This window comes from Haliotis rufescens, unplaced genomic scaffold (genome assembly GCF_023055435.1).
Source record: "Haliotis rufescens isolate VD_foot unplaced genomic scaffold, xgHalRufe1.0.p SCAF_9, whole genome shotgun sequence".
In the NCBI taxonomy this organism is placed as follows: domain Eukaryota; kingdom Metazoa; phylum Mollusca; class Gastropoda; order Lepetellida; family Haliotidae; genus Haliotis; species Haliotis rufescens.
Window position 1 is genome coordinate 23,589,960 of NW_025964383.1, and position 14,670 is coordinate 23,604,629.

The 14,670-nt window shown below is 38.8% G+C and overlaps 1 protein-coding gene across 11 annotated transcripts in view; it reads right to left on the minus strand.

Annotated features, from left to right (window-relative positions):
• LOC124116946 (misshapen-like kinase 1) overlaps window positions 1–14,670 on the minus strand; it is a 182,296-nt gene that overhangs the window by 13,961 nt on the left and 153,665 nt on the right. The gene's annotated exons all lie outside the window — the stretch shown is intronic.

Genomic DNA, 14,670 nt, shown 5'->3' on the forward strand with positions numbered 1-14,670 from the left:
ACAGTGTATTCATCATCCAGATGTAGCAAGCCTGACTCAAGTGTTTTGTCAGGACAAACATATAGCTAACAAACACAGATTTCCAACCTATTGTTTACACAATTCCACAACCTCAGACACAACTTGCCAAAAGGGACAATAAACAAATTGTACATCTATGTTAAGAGTTTCTGCAGTTTGACAGTTCAACTCCAAGCCCTTGTTAGCAGGCAGCCAAAGTATGCAAAGACCAGCAAGTACATATACACAGTCCCACACTGACCCTTGGTCAAGTGGTCAGTGTGCACCTGATTCTTAAACTTTGTTTACTCTCTTCACGGTGTAGCAGCAGGAACTATTTAGTCTGGGAGGAAAGAAAATAACCACTGAAGAATTCATATACCATATTCGACGTAATAAGCGCCCAGGGTCCTCTCAAAATTAGGAATAGGGGGCTGTTATTAAAATATTATTTGGGTGAAAAAAACAGAGTTGAAAAATAAATTTCGTGGTTTATGCTGACAGCTTGAAATGTTTATGTACGACAGATATATTTTTCTAGAATTAAATTGCCCATAATTAAGGGTGCACATAACACACGAGTGTGTATTATACGCAAATAAATAAGTCTTGTCTACATTGATCAGTTGGAAGGGGTTCTAATTGGGATTGTTCACTTTCCAACACATTAGCAAACATCACCATGGGCGCTTATTACGTCGAATACGGTAATGATGCTAAATCCCAAAGCTTATATACATATACAAAAAACCTTGAGCTAGATTTTTTCCAAAGTTGTGCAAAGACAATCACTAAAAACCTTCAGAATCAATACTAACTCTAAAATGCCACTCATAACGGGATTATATCAGGAAAAAATTAATTTGTCCTCATTATACAGAGACAATAATGAAGTATTTGATAGCTATCAGCAACCTTTTTTTCAAATAGACTTCTCTTTGTCTACATAAATCCCGAACAAAGATGTCCGTCAGACTGGGTGGACAATGTGTCAATGTTTGTTCATCTCAGGGAAGCAGCTTGCACCTAATCAAGTGACAAAATTGACACTGTTGATTGGTGGTGTAATGAAATAAGTGACGTGAGGATTGAAATCAAGGACAGTTTGAAATCTGTGAGAGGATGAGCTGGCCGAGACATTTTATCTGCTATGTTATTTTCTCCAAGATGAATCCCTTCAATATGGATTAAAGGTTTCAAGGGTGTAGGTTTACAGTTTGATCAGAGCTGGCTAAAACCAATTCTGGTTAAACATGCTCCACAAACAAAAACTTGAAATCTATCCTCGTCCATCGCACAAGCAAAGCCAGCTTTGTTCAAATGCTGTTAAAAGAGTGTGTCCTAAGCTAAGTGAAAACTTGTGCCTTTGTTGAATCAAGTTACAAATTTTTCATAATAATGTTGAAAATTCAGCCAAGATCAGGCAGACCATGTTTGCAGGTCATAGAACCAGTGAAGTTTCCATCATGACATATCGATCCTAAAAGGAGTCAAAATTTGCTGTGCTTAAATCCAGTTTTACACAAAGAAAAACATTTGAACTGTTTACATGTCATTACTGCGAGTGTATTAAATCAATGTTATTCTCAATTCTATCAATGTTGTTCTATTACTGGTTATAGAAAAAGGTTTGTGTTGCACTAAATTACGTGAGGATATTAATAAAAAAAATAATGAGCAGATTGTTAATGTAGTTTCTTTGATTGATCAATATGTGGTGAGAACTTAATCATAGAAATATTGACCACAACAATGGCAGCTGCTAGTAGTAATGGCCCTGCTTTCAAACAGGCTTGATTTATGACATGAGAGGCAGGTTAATTTTCATTCCTGATGTTGAGTTTGTAAAAGATACAATGTGAATTGAACAGAAACAAAATTACATGATATTGATTCAAAGAGGTTTTTAACCTTAGTATTGTTGATCCGTGTGTATGCCTTTTTGCCACCTGGTTTGGCAGACATTCTGGCAGACATCAACAACATACAATCCTTCAGTCTAAAACAGCTCCATGTGTTTTTTGTCAGTTATCATGAAAAGAATTGTTACCAAAGTGTCTGATTAGGATAATTTATTTATACAATAGGATAGAAAATGTTGATTATTAAATGTTTTATTAATTTAATCAAGTCATAAGAAAACCTGCATATGAAAGCCTTTTGGCTTTTTTAATTTTGTTAATGTGAGAATATCTGTGAACAGTTCATAACAGCTTAAAAAGATCCTTCATTTTTAGGAACCAGTCCTCCATTTACTGGTTGGACGTGCAGAGCTGAGTCCTCAAGTCCAATTGAATGGGGAAGAAAATTTGAGCTAACAACATTATTTTCCAATGAAAACACATTTAATTTCAATTCTGATACTGGCAGATTCTGCCGATTACGTGATGGTCCCTTGCATGCCGATTACGCCAGAATTAATCACAGAAAATGGCTGGCGCTCGACAGGCGCCGAAAAAAGGCGACCAGTAATGTCAGCCTTCTCCAACTGTGGCCAATCTAAATGCAAAGTGCAGCAAAGTGCTTGACAGACTAATTTGTGATGTCCCCTGAGTCACCTAGCTGAGGAATAGCTACTGTCAAACGATGAAATTCTTGCCCCTAAAATGTTCCTCATGGACAGGGTGGAGAAGTGAAGGGACAAAGTGGTACAAATATCGAAGACCGAGAGCATTGAAAGGAGATTTTTTGGGGGGGAGGGGAACCATTGGTCCAAGTGAATGAGTCAAGTTTAGTCATAATGTGATGGAAGATGCCAAGGTGATGTAAGGAAAAGGATGAAACGAGGGATACAACGTACAGAACATCAAGTCCTTAATTCCGCACGCTCCCTGTGCTTCCTGTCCATTGGTATAAAACGAGTTTAAGAGAGACATCAGGATGCATTTCATATCAAATTCTTTTGAACTAATAATAAAAACTTCAGACTTTAAAAAAAAATGACTATAAAACATTCAATAATGGGACGTGGTGCCAATTAAATGAAACAAATCCTTAAAACAGTGTCAATTTCACTCAGCAAGCTGCCCATCATTTTGGTGCCTGAAGGACGGTCACATATTTCAGTGCAATCAATGTCAGTGACGACCAGCTGATCAGGCAGGTTTTAACAAGGCTTATCCCAAGACTGTCACGACTGGTTGACAATAGCGTCGGAATGAAGTCCGGTTCCTAGTCCTGGCCCTCACTGACATCAGGGCTTATTTACATAAAACATTTTCCAGGGCCAACTGGGACAAATATGATGGATAATATTGCTCAAGGAAGGGCTTGGCAGCATTGGTCCCCAAGAACCATGCTATTTTACTGCATGTTTCTCTCTTGAATCTAAGATCGGTAGAATCTTGAGGCACAGAACGTAATTATGATTTTGATGGATAGTGTAATTAAATTTGAACATGAGTCATGTGACTAAGACGACAGGATTGGAAGCAAACTTGACTCATGTGCCCTCAATTCTATCACTTTTGCAGACACGAGGTCCCCGCTGTTCATTTGGAGGGATGTGAAATTTGGCCCCAGAAGTGATGTTCATGGCCACCAGCAGTTGGCCAATTCCACTGGACATGGCTAATCAGCTAATTGTTTTAACTACACCGAGGAAACCTAGTCAGAGGGCAAATAATATTGGATCACGGGCAACAATCTGCCGCTCTATATTATCACTATTCTTTCTACCGTATTCATAAATTAGATTGATAGCTGTTGCTTTTTAAATAACTTTATTCAGTGAAAAAGCTGTGTGAAAAAGAGTTTCTCAAAAGTGACAAAAGTGACCTTATTGTTAATAATTTACTTCATGGTATCAATCTAAACAAATATCAATCAGGAGCATTAAAAATAATATAAACTTTCACGATAAGTTGGACTTTTCATATTTCAAATAGTCAAATGTCAATAAAGCGATGAAGAATTAGTCCTTATAGTCAAATGTTTATATAGCGATGGATTTGTTGGTTGGTTGGTTGTTTTTCGCCGCACTCAGCGATATTCCAGCTATATGACCGTGGTCTGTAAATAATCGAGGCTGGACCAGACAATCCAGTGATTGATATCCCGAGCATCGATCCACGCAATTGGGATCGATGACATGCTTCAACCAAGTCAGCGAGCCTGACCACCACCAATTATGACAAGAGTTATCATCAGTTGCTTCATCCTTAATACATAAAGACCCACTGTGTATGAATACAGTCATCAAAATAAACACTCCTGTTGGACAATGAACCATCATGTGTCAATCATCCCAAACCAAGCATTGGTTTAAATTTCAGATTCGAGATGCCTGGCAACTGATATCCGACTTCACTGAGAGTCCTTACAAACTGTTTCATCAATGTTAAATGGTCAAATGTTAAATCACTTTCGTTTCCAATCAGCACCTGTGACCAAAACACCAAGCTTACATTCTCACTTTTCATTTCCAGATGAGTATCCATTACATGTAATAGCCTAAGCATTATGTGTCTCAAAGCTCCCAAAATGAGGCTACGCTATGTCGGTGTCCCTACTTCCAACCTGTTCCCGGCAACAACTAAAGCTTCTGTCTGACACAATACTGAAACAAATGCAATTGGCTCTCATATTTTGCATTATGTTTCATTTTAACCTTGCATGAATTCACTCAAAAGATGGAAAGATTGGCTCAGTTTTCAGAAAAAGCAAGTTTTGAATTGCAATCACAATACAGAATGAAATCCTCCAGGTTCAGTTTCATCTGTACCCATTGGCAGGTCCACATTTGGTGATAACAAAAATAATACATTTAAAAACACAAGATAAATCCAAGTGTAAACCGCACTCTGCAGAGAAACCATTATTTCAGATGATTAAATCAGTCAAAACTATCAAATCTGTGGCGGGGCAAATAATAGCCCATTGTTTGAAGTATGTAAATATTTGGCTAAAAACTAATCTTCATAACTCTTATACATATCAGATCGCCAAATCCCATTTTGTGAGAGCATGAAGTTGAAATTTCAAACGGAATGTTACAAAGACCTCATCATCTTCTGCCTGCCCTGGAGATGAGCAACGAGGGCAAACCAATATTCTCAGAAGCAACAAAGAAGCCCTTGGTGGCCCAAACCCAGTGTCCATGGCATGATGAAGGACACCAGACGAAGATCTGGTGACCGCTGATCAATAGGCCAATCATGTTGATATTGGATTCCTCCACACCCCTTCTGTGGAACTATTCCTCATTGTCAAGATGGCATTACCACAACCAACATGTTCTTTGTTCTTTTTACACAGCCATGTGGAGTCGCAGAAGAAGCTTCCGCTTTCATTAAAGGGCCCATCAACAAAGACAATAACGTTGGTTTAATTTCTCATTTCCAAGCCTGTGACCTTATGGCTTGGGTAATCATTTTGTTCTTAATAAAACATTAATTCAAGTGTGGGATTCTCATTCTCCTGGTGAAGACAGGGAGGTTTTGCGATAATTTTGGAATTAAATTAAGATTTTATTGACAAAACTAGCAACTTTCCATTCTTCAAGTTGAAGTTGTCCAACAGTGATTCCTTGAGCTGAATCTAATTTTCAAAATCAACACAAAGGTCATTTCCCATGCTTTGTAAAATGCATATTGGAATGTTGTTTCTAATACGGGTCCTTGTAGGTCTGGAAATATCCAAGAAACATGTACAGGGTTTAGTAATGACATAACCCCTTCTACATGGAGAATAGGTCTTCAGCAACCCATGCTTGTCGTAAAAGGTGACTATGCTTGTCGTAAAAGGCACTAACGGGATTGGGTGGTCAGGCTCGCTGACTTGGTTGATGCATGTCATCGATCACAATGGCGTGGATCGATGCTCATGATATCAATCACTGGATTGTCTGGTCCAGACTCAATTCTTTACAGACCGCCGTCATATAGCTGGAATATTGCTGAGTGCGGCGTTAAACAACAAACCAGCCAACCAATCTACATGGAGAATGGTCTACCTTTCACTATCGGACCTCACCACAAAGCACACTTGGTTGTATTTGATTTACAGACAATAGGTTTAATATCACTATGCAGAGTTTTCAACAAAATCTGTTTGATATTTGAATCTTCTCAACTAAAAAGCAAAACCATGCCATTCAAACTGTATTCCGGCGGTAGAAACTAACATTTTTAGTCCACTAGTCCTTACAATGATAAAAAACATATATTAAAACCCTTAAAGATGGCAAATTTCTACTAGTTTTTATGATATCTTAACTATTGGGCAGTTTTGCAAGGACTACAGGGCTGGCGCCAATTTCTAACGCTGTATTCATATTAATCTAATGAAGTTCATAGTTATAAAATATGTCATTAATCCGAAGTATCCCAAATCTTCTCCAAACTACACTCTGCACGTTTTCATCATGACATTGTTTAAAGTCTGGCCAGTGGGCAGTCACTCTGATTTAGAGTGGATCCACCTCATTGTAAAGCATTAGTCATCCCATGCTGTAGCAATAACTGAACATGATCGCAACAATAAATTCTGAACCCAAAGCACACAAAACATGATTGACTCTTAACCATGTCTTCCCATGTGACTCAATATTGTCTTATCTGGTTAAAGACATGATTCTGATTAAGGCCCCCCTGGTCTGACAGGACCATTCCATGAACCTTGTCTGAATCACGTTGTGCCAAAATGTTTCTGACAATGAATAACTATGTTGGCAAATATGATTCAAAATTAAGGCGTGTGGTCAGAGAAGGTCTCAGGACATGATCTTGACAATACATTCTGGCAACAAGTTCACCAGGGACTATCCCGACAGAGGCAGGTTTATGACTCACCGATCAAGCAAACCTCTCCTTGGTCAGGATGGAATCATATATAATACTGTGGAAAATACATTTGTTTTTTATCTACGAGGGCAAACATATCAGGGCTCATAAAAATCATAAGTGCCCTAGGGTCATATCATGTCACGAGACAACAGTGTATTGTTTCCGTCATCCTGGACAGCATTGTTGACGTCATTTGAATCTTAATGTGACGTGAGGTCGGAATGACGTCACACTAGAAACGACGTAATAGCTGAAGATCGTTGATATCCTTCGACAAACTGGTTCAGCTGCTATTGCGACTTGCTGTCCTTAAAGATAAACACTAAAATTCATCTCTGTATGTGGACATCTTCTTCGGTTTTAATAAATGAGTGAGTGAGTGAGTGAGTTGGGTTTAACGCCGCTTTTAACAATATTCCAGTTATATCGCGGCGTGTCAGCTTAATATGGGAGGAAAGCCCCAAGTGATGCAGGTCTCAGACGTTTACCACTTCGGTGAAACCCACGAGCACGGGTATGGTGCTGACAAACCTAGAAACATAATCGGGGCGAACCGGGATTCGAACCCACAATCATAGGTTTCTGGCGTGTTCAAGGGACGCAACTCTGCACAGCGAATCGCGGCGTTTACAAAACATCGTAAACATAGTATGACATGAACACTATAATATCCTTTATATAACCTCAACAATTTTCTCATGAAATAGAGATATTGTTATCACAGGATTTCAATAGCATTATACCATGTTCATAAAATAACATAGGATCGTTGACTGTCTCCATGACACTAATGCATTTCAATGTTTCAGTTTTCCTTCACAGTATAACAACAGTCATCGATGCCCTGCAGTGTGCGTTCATCAGTCTGTTGATGAGACGTGGAATAACATCCATCTCCACCCACACAAAGAGAACTGCCCTGGAACCCTGTTCATTTGCTTGCTGATTTTAATGTCTTAGCAGAACTTGGAGAAGCATATAATTCCGCCATCCATCATGCCTAACAAAACCCACGACCATTATTCCATGTCCCTGGAGTCTTAATCAGAGAGAAGCTACCACTACTCATTGTGATGGAATTCCCAATGTAGATTTAATCCAAGGCTGACCATGATTGATGTGAAGTGTTTATTTCAATCAGAGCTCAAAAGCTATGTACATGTGAAATAGATCACCATCAAACTCCATTCACATTTCAATAAAGATCTCTGCGAGGCGAGAGTGACTACGACTTGTGAAAGTGACATTAAGCAAATGCACACAGGATTTACATGTTTACGATGATTAGCAGTATTCATAAAAAACTATTCGGAGCGTGAATGGTCATATCATTAAGTCAATACAATACATGCAATTGACTTCCATGAAAAATCATTACTGGTGGATGTGAATATAAGATGTGTGACCTCCAGGGGAAAGGGACCTTACAGGTGCTTGGACACAATTGCATTGTGACGTCACAATGAGGGATGTGTGACGTCAACTTTCTCCCGTAAAAAATAGCCATGTGTGCGGACTGAACAAAAATATCTTATTTCTCTCTCGTTAGTTTGTAATGTAAGTAAAATTTATTTCAAAACATTTCAGTTTACTTTTAATTAATCAGACATTATATCTAAAAATTGCAATTATGTTGCGATTTTGCAGAAAATGAGTCCAAAAGTTTGATGTCATGTATCTCTGTAATAAATATTAATTGACGCTTGTGAATTGCATTTTTGTTGTTTAAAATATAATGAGAAGTCGAAAATGTGATTTTCCACCCAGGGTTGTCTCATGGTTGGTCACATTTGTGGTAATCTAAATGGAACTTCCTTTACTATCTAATCATTGTGATATTTTCATATCGGTATGGTATGGACATCAAATAAGTTGACTAAAAGGTGACGTTGCTTGTCGTTAGAGGCGACTAAGAGGATCGGGTGGTCAGGCTCGCTGACTTGGTTGATGCATGTCATCGTATGCCAATTGTGTGGATCGATGCTCATGATGTCAATCACTGGATTGTCTGGTCCAGTAACTCGATTATTAACAGACCGATTTCATATAGCTGGAATATTGCCGAGTGCAGCATTAAACAACAAACCATACCAATCAAATAAGTTGAAGCTTAGATTTTCATGGGAATGATTATTATCAGCCTTTATCAGTTTGTTTCTAACAATGCTGGTTCCTCTGTATTTGAAGTGAACTCCATCCATGACAGGGTTTCTGTGTTCATAAATTGCTTCCCAGCATGACTCGATCCACACAACCTATATTTAAGGTAGCTCAGCCTGTTAAGTCAACATTTGTCAATCGTCAAACCGTGACCTGTCGTTCAGATCATAACAATCCAAACAGATATTAAGAATATCACGTTTCTCTTGAGAAATACAAACTTTACAAAGCCATTTACCAGCCTCCCTAACAATGATTCTATATGAATAAAACAATGTCTGTGTATGTTAAAAACAAGTATTGCTTCTTGGTCTTGAACATAGAAGAAAGATTAGATCTGAATTATAATTGATATTGTACCATCTGAGTCATATTTAAAATATTAAGTTTCATTCATGTAAAGATGCTTTATTCCTATTTTTTAAAAATGTATGGAATAATTTCCTTTGATCATTTTTCAAGTACATTTTGACAACCTGTTTGTGAGAAATCCTTTCAAAATGCATGAGCTGGTTCCCACCGACAGATTGGGTTGCAATTGACACTGTAACCAGTGCTATCCACACCACTGTACTTGTGATCAGTCAAGTCCAGTGAGGACACCAACTAATGAGTTCAGTCGGCTCTGATCAAAGAAGCAACTCCTCATTAGCACAATTACCTCAGTAAAACAATTAACACATGCTTCGTTAATGATTCTGATAATGACTTGAACATTAGGAGCTGTTGTGAATGAGGATATTTGAGTCACAGTTTCTTTGAGACTCTGTAATTAATTCCACCACACGGGTAACTGTTTGATCAGTGACACACATTGCTCTAAGACACATGATGAATTTAAATATGCATGATTTCAGCAGATCATAATGATTAATATTAACAATATTCTGTCATGATGCAATAGCTGCCTGGTATTTCAAACTGTACACAATGAACTTTTTTTGGATTTCTGTCTGACAAGCATAGTCGCCTTTTACGGCAGGCATGGGTTGCTGAAGACCTATTCTACCCCGGATCTTCACGGGCCCGCAAATTTCAGATGGGGGATGGGAGACGTTTTCCATGTACATGAGGGACATAATTGCATAGACATTAAAGTTTAGGTAGATTTACACCCACCCATAAGGGGCATGTAAGTCCTAACATCTACTGGCCCAATGACATAAATTACACTGCCATTAGGTGAGGTGAAATTGGGTTTAACGTCGCGTCCAAGATTATTGCACTTACATAGCGACGTGCATGCACGTGTATGTATGTGTGTGGCTGCTTGTACTAGTCCGGACTGATGCCGATTTATAGTGCTAGCTCACTGAGATACCATGCCGCAGTTTAACATGAATACCCCACTCAGACACAGTATACTGACTCCGAGCCGACCAGTCCTTGTTTTAGCCCCTTAATGCCGAGCGCCAGACAGGTTAACAACAAGTACCATCTTTTAACGTCTTTTTGTATGACGCGGCCTGGGATCGAACCCTGGACCTTCCACTCTCCGGGCGGACGCTCTACCACAAGACCACGGAGGCGGTCACACTGCCATTAACCTACATGTGAAGTCCATCCACCTTGTGGACTGTAAACCCTAATCTCTAGATCCATCAGTTCTCACTTGCCAGCTACAATATGCTACTTGGGAAACACCCACGGTGATCTAATCCAAACTGTCTGTCCCTAATCAGTAACCGGTATCCTCAAAACAGATAATCTCCTATCACAAGTTTCATCATCATTACATCACCACCTGTTCTTATCATTATCACATCACACGCTTCCCCTCCTTCGCCCCAGGACTCCTCTCCCTGGGGCAAGGAGATTGTGAAGCTGTTGACCTTTCCAGATGACCAGTGGTCAAGGAGCCTGCTTCCCTTCAAGATGGTGGTGTTATGCTGAGAGCAAATTATCTTTCAGCTGTTATGTAATCAGTTGAAAGTAAACAGGATATGAGTGATGACGGACACCAGTCATGTGGAGGACGGGATAATATCTACATCAGTTTGAAAAAGTACACCTTGCTAGTAATGCAAGACACAAGAGAATTCATCACAGAAGAACCACTTTCTTTGCAAAGACAATTGCCAAGCATGCAAGTGAAATGCATAGAAAAATACCGAAACTATCATTGAATAATTACAAACAGAATCAATGTAAGATAGACATTAGATAACATCTGACAAAAAACATCTGTCATCTGGTCAGCAGGTTCTGTGCAGCTTAATCATCATCTGGGGTTCCCAAACGAGCCGGTCAAGAATTAACTCCCATGATGCTAACTCAACCTCAACAGAAGTTTAAATGTAATTGGAAACTTTTAGGATATTGAACAATTCCAGTTTAATTAAACATCAAGCGTGATGTTCATCAATGTGGCAATGAAATAAATCCAATTCCATCTCTCTGATAAACTGAATCACCAAAATGATGCCACCAACACAAATGTGCAATAACGTGATAAGGCCCAATACCACTATTGCACTAGTAGCATTAACTAATGGCCAGCCAAGTGGCAGCGGCTGTCACTCCTCTGTGGTCAAAGGCCAGTCCATCTAATGACAATATGGCTCCTGGAGAGGGCAACATGACCAGGACATTACTGTAGGTCAGCAGGAAGAGGATGAGTGTACAATGACCATGGTCAGATGTCCAAGGCTGACAAGTCTGAACAATGGAAGTAATTACACCCCTACTCAGTGGACTTGGGCTGGTTGGGCATGATATATATTGGAAATGCCCATACAGAGGTTGTCCTTGCCATTTGTGACTGGCCATTATGGGACAGGTCAAGGATGAACCGGTCAGCCTCCACTGAATTGACAACATTTAGCCTCCTACTGAGCCACATTCATCTGCAGTCATGCTTGTGATGTCAAAATTGACTGAGTTCCTGTTGTGACAGTTCATTTCACAGTTTTTACAAAATGGGTGTTTTTCAGGTACTGTTTGGATGAAGTCAAGCCTAAATTAATAGTGTCAGTGTCCACTGATGTAGAAATCTGTCACACTGCACAGGAATGCATCGTTTTTAGAAGTATGTTTTCCTTTGAAATCATATGTTCTGTACAATAAAAATTCTTGATTCTTGATTCTATGGTCTTGATTATATGACAAGCAAAGCAAAGGTGCACTAGACTTCCAATTTTTGCGAAAGATAGCAACATTATTACCTGCAACTGTACCATACAAAATAATAAGCCTAAACAAATAATCAAGTAATAAAAGGGAACACAACAAGTAATTACAGATAATGAATAAGGATTTATGAATAAGGATCAGACCCCAGTGTGTGCTCCAAAGCCAATAAATAAATATTCACAGGATCAACCTTGTTAGCATAGCCAAGCTCATCTCATATGATCAAGCAGAAGCTGCCAACTATAATGATCCGCTCTCCAGTGACCAGGTCAGGTCATCCGAGTCCACTCCAATCCCACTGGACTTTCTTTAAGTCCTGTATCAATTCCATCTCAAGTGTCCAACGAGGCTGGAGTCCACAGATGGAGATAAAGGTTCTACTACACCAAATCAGAACCAGTTTGGACAGTGCGGTTTTCGTAGGGAGCCTTCAGTGCAGATCGAGAGATATCTGCAGGCTGTGATTTGGGGATATTCTGTAAGATTTTTATGTCTTTCAAATGTACATCCATCCAGTTATTAAAACTGACCATGTTTTTCTATATTTTGTACTGTCTTTTTCAACATGATGACTTATGCTGAATGTGACCACAGCTATTTTCAGGTAGGTGACATTTGGTGCAAAACTGGGGGTGGTGTGTTTAGCTTCTGGTACTCGGAAAAGGAGCTGGCTAAGCTAGTCATTATTTATTTTTTTATTGCTGCTCTAAGGCCAAACTGTGCCCACACGTACAGGTAATAGCTGTTGAATGCTTAGTTATTTAAAAAATATATATAACGTTACTATAGAAGTCTATGGGAAAACATTTGGTTGTGTGTAACCTAAAACAGTTTGACTGACCAGAAACCAAACACAGATATGACTTACTCGACCATGGTTGCTCTACCCTTCCTGCAATGGAAATCTGGTAAATATCATTATGCTTGAAAAGCAAAGTAAGCTGAGTGTATAATTTGAAGAAGAAAACTTTCCTGGCAAACTGTTCATACCAATTCAAGCAAATGATTTTGAATGACACAACTATCAGATCCTAGCTCTGACAGACTTCCCCTATCTAGAGCAGCAACCAACATATCCAACACCAGATGTCCTGCCGGGTGGTCAAGGAGTGACCCCTCCCTCCCTCAATGGTCAATTGGTCAGCAATTATGGGTCATTAGTCCACGGTGGATCAGGCATGTCATTAGCACATGGTCAACGGTGATTTATTTCACATTGAGCATACCAACCCTATGAAAGACATGGGGAAGACAAGTTTAATACATCTGCATCTATTGAGAATCATGCATGACTGTTCGTATCAAATGGAGTGAAGATCCATCATAATAATGACCCTGATTGCATCATGAATAATGACCATGAATAGCAACTTTATGAAAAACAGGTCTGCCAAGAACAGATAAACACACAAAACAACTAAAAGATCATTTCATAATCTAGTTATCATCTTACATCACGCAAACACACTTTGGCATGCAAATGAAAAACGCCAAAAAGTTGACTATCATCACAATAATTGCCGTTTCCTTTAAAACAGGATGCAGTTTAAATTCTCCCACTATCTGTTTACACCCAATTACCTGTTAGCTTATGTATGACTGTGATATACGGAATGTTAAACAAATTAAGAGCAAACTTTTACTCAATTCACAGCCAGAAAAGTGGAAAAACTAAACACCCGTCTGAGAATAATGCTTCATATATTATTATAAGCCACGTATATTCTATTTGTTTTTCACCACTCCTTGTTGATACCAATGCCATGTCAAATCTTGTTTATCTAAAGGAATCAGAACAGGACAGATTGGATCTGACACACATTCTCAATTTTATTAATGAAGTCTGAACAGGAACAAATTTGAAATAGAAGCCAAGACAAATCTGAAATACCATCATGGTTAATCAATATCCATATGGAGATTTATCTTGGTTAAAGTTGGCTTTAGCAGAGCCTTGAGCAAGTGCATTTCAACAGGCAGAGAGTATGAAAGAGGCAAAGAACACAAACCCAGGTTACAAATACTTCACTGATAAACAAGTATACATTGCAGGCTAATTAAATCAAAATCTGACATGTACACATTCTTATCACATTTACAATTCATATTGGGTAAATATTTATCTGAAAGGGGCACTCTTTTTTCAAGATACCTCACTGTAAGAATTGCTTAAATATTTGCAGAGAAACTAACGAGTTGTTTATTAATATTTCATAACTATCATTAAGTATCCTTTGTCTTTAGTAAGGCTATAGTCACTGTTTTTGTTTGTGTGTGGGAATCTTTCCTTCAAACGTGATTATGTAATCAGCATCAGAGATAATCCATGTAAACTGTCGACCCCACCTGCCGCGTACAACCACTGTTTGGCAAAAAACACCAAACAGAGATAAAAACTAAACTCTGAAATTGGATCTCATTCATCCAATAATGAAAAAGAATTTCAAAGATAATCTATTCCCTGGATCAAAGAGCAGTAGTGTTTCCTACAGTTCATGTTATTCTGAGAGAAAATTTTCAATTAAAAATACAATTAGGCATGCTGGCAACAAAAAACTCAAGAAACGGTTGAGGTCTGGCCATTCAAAAGACA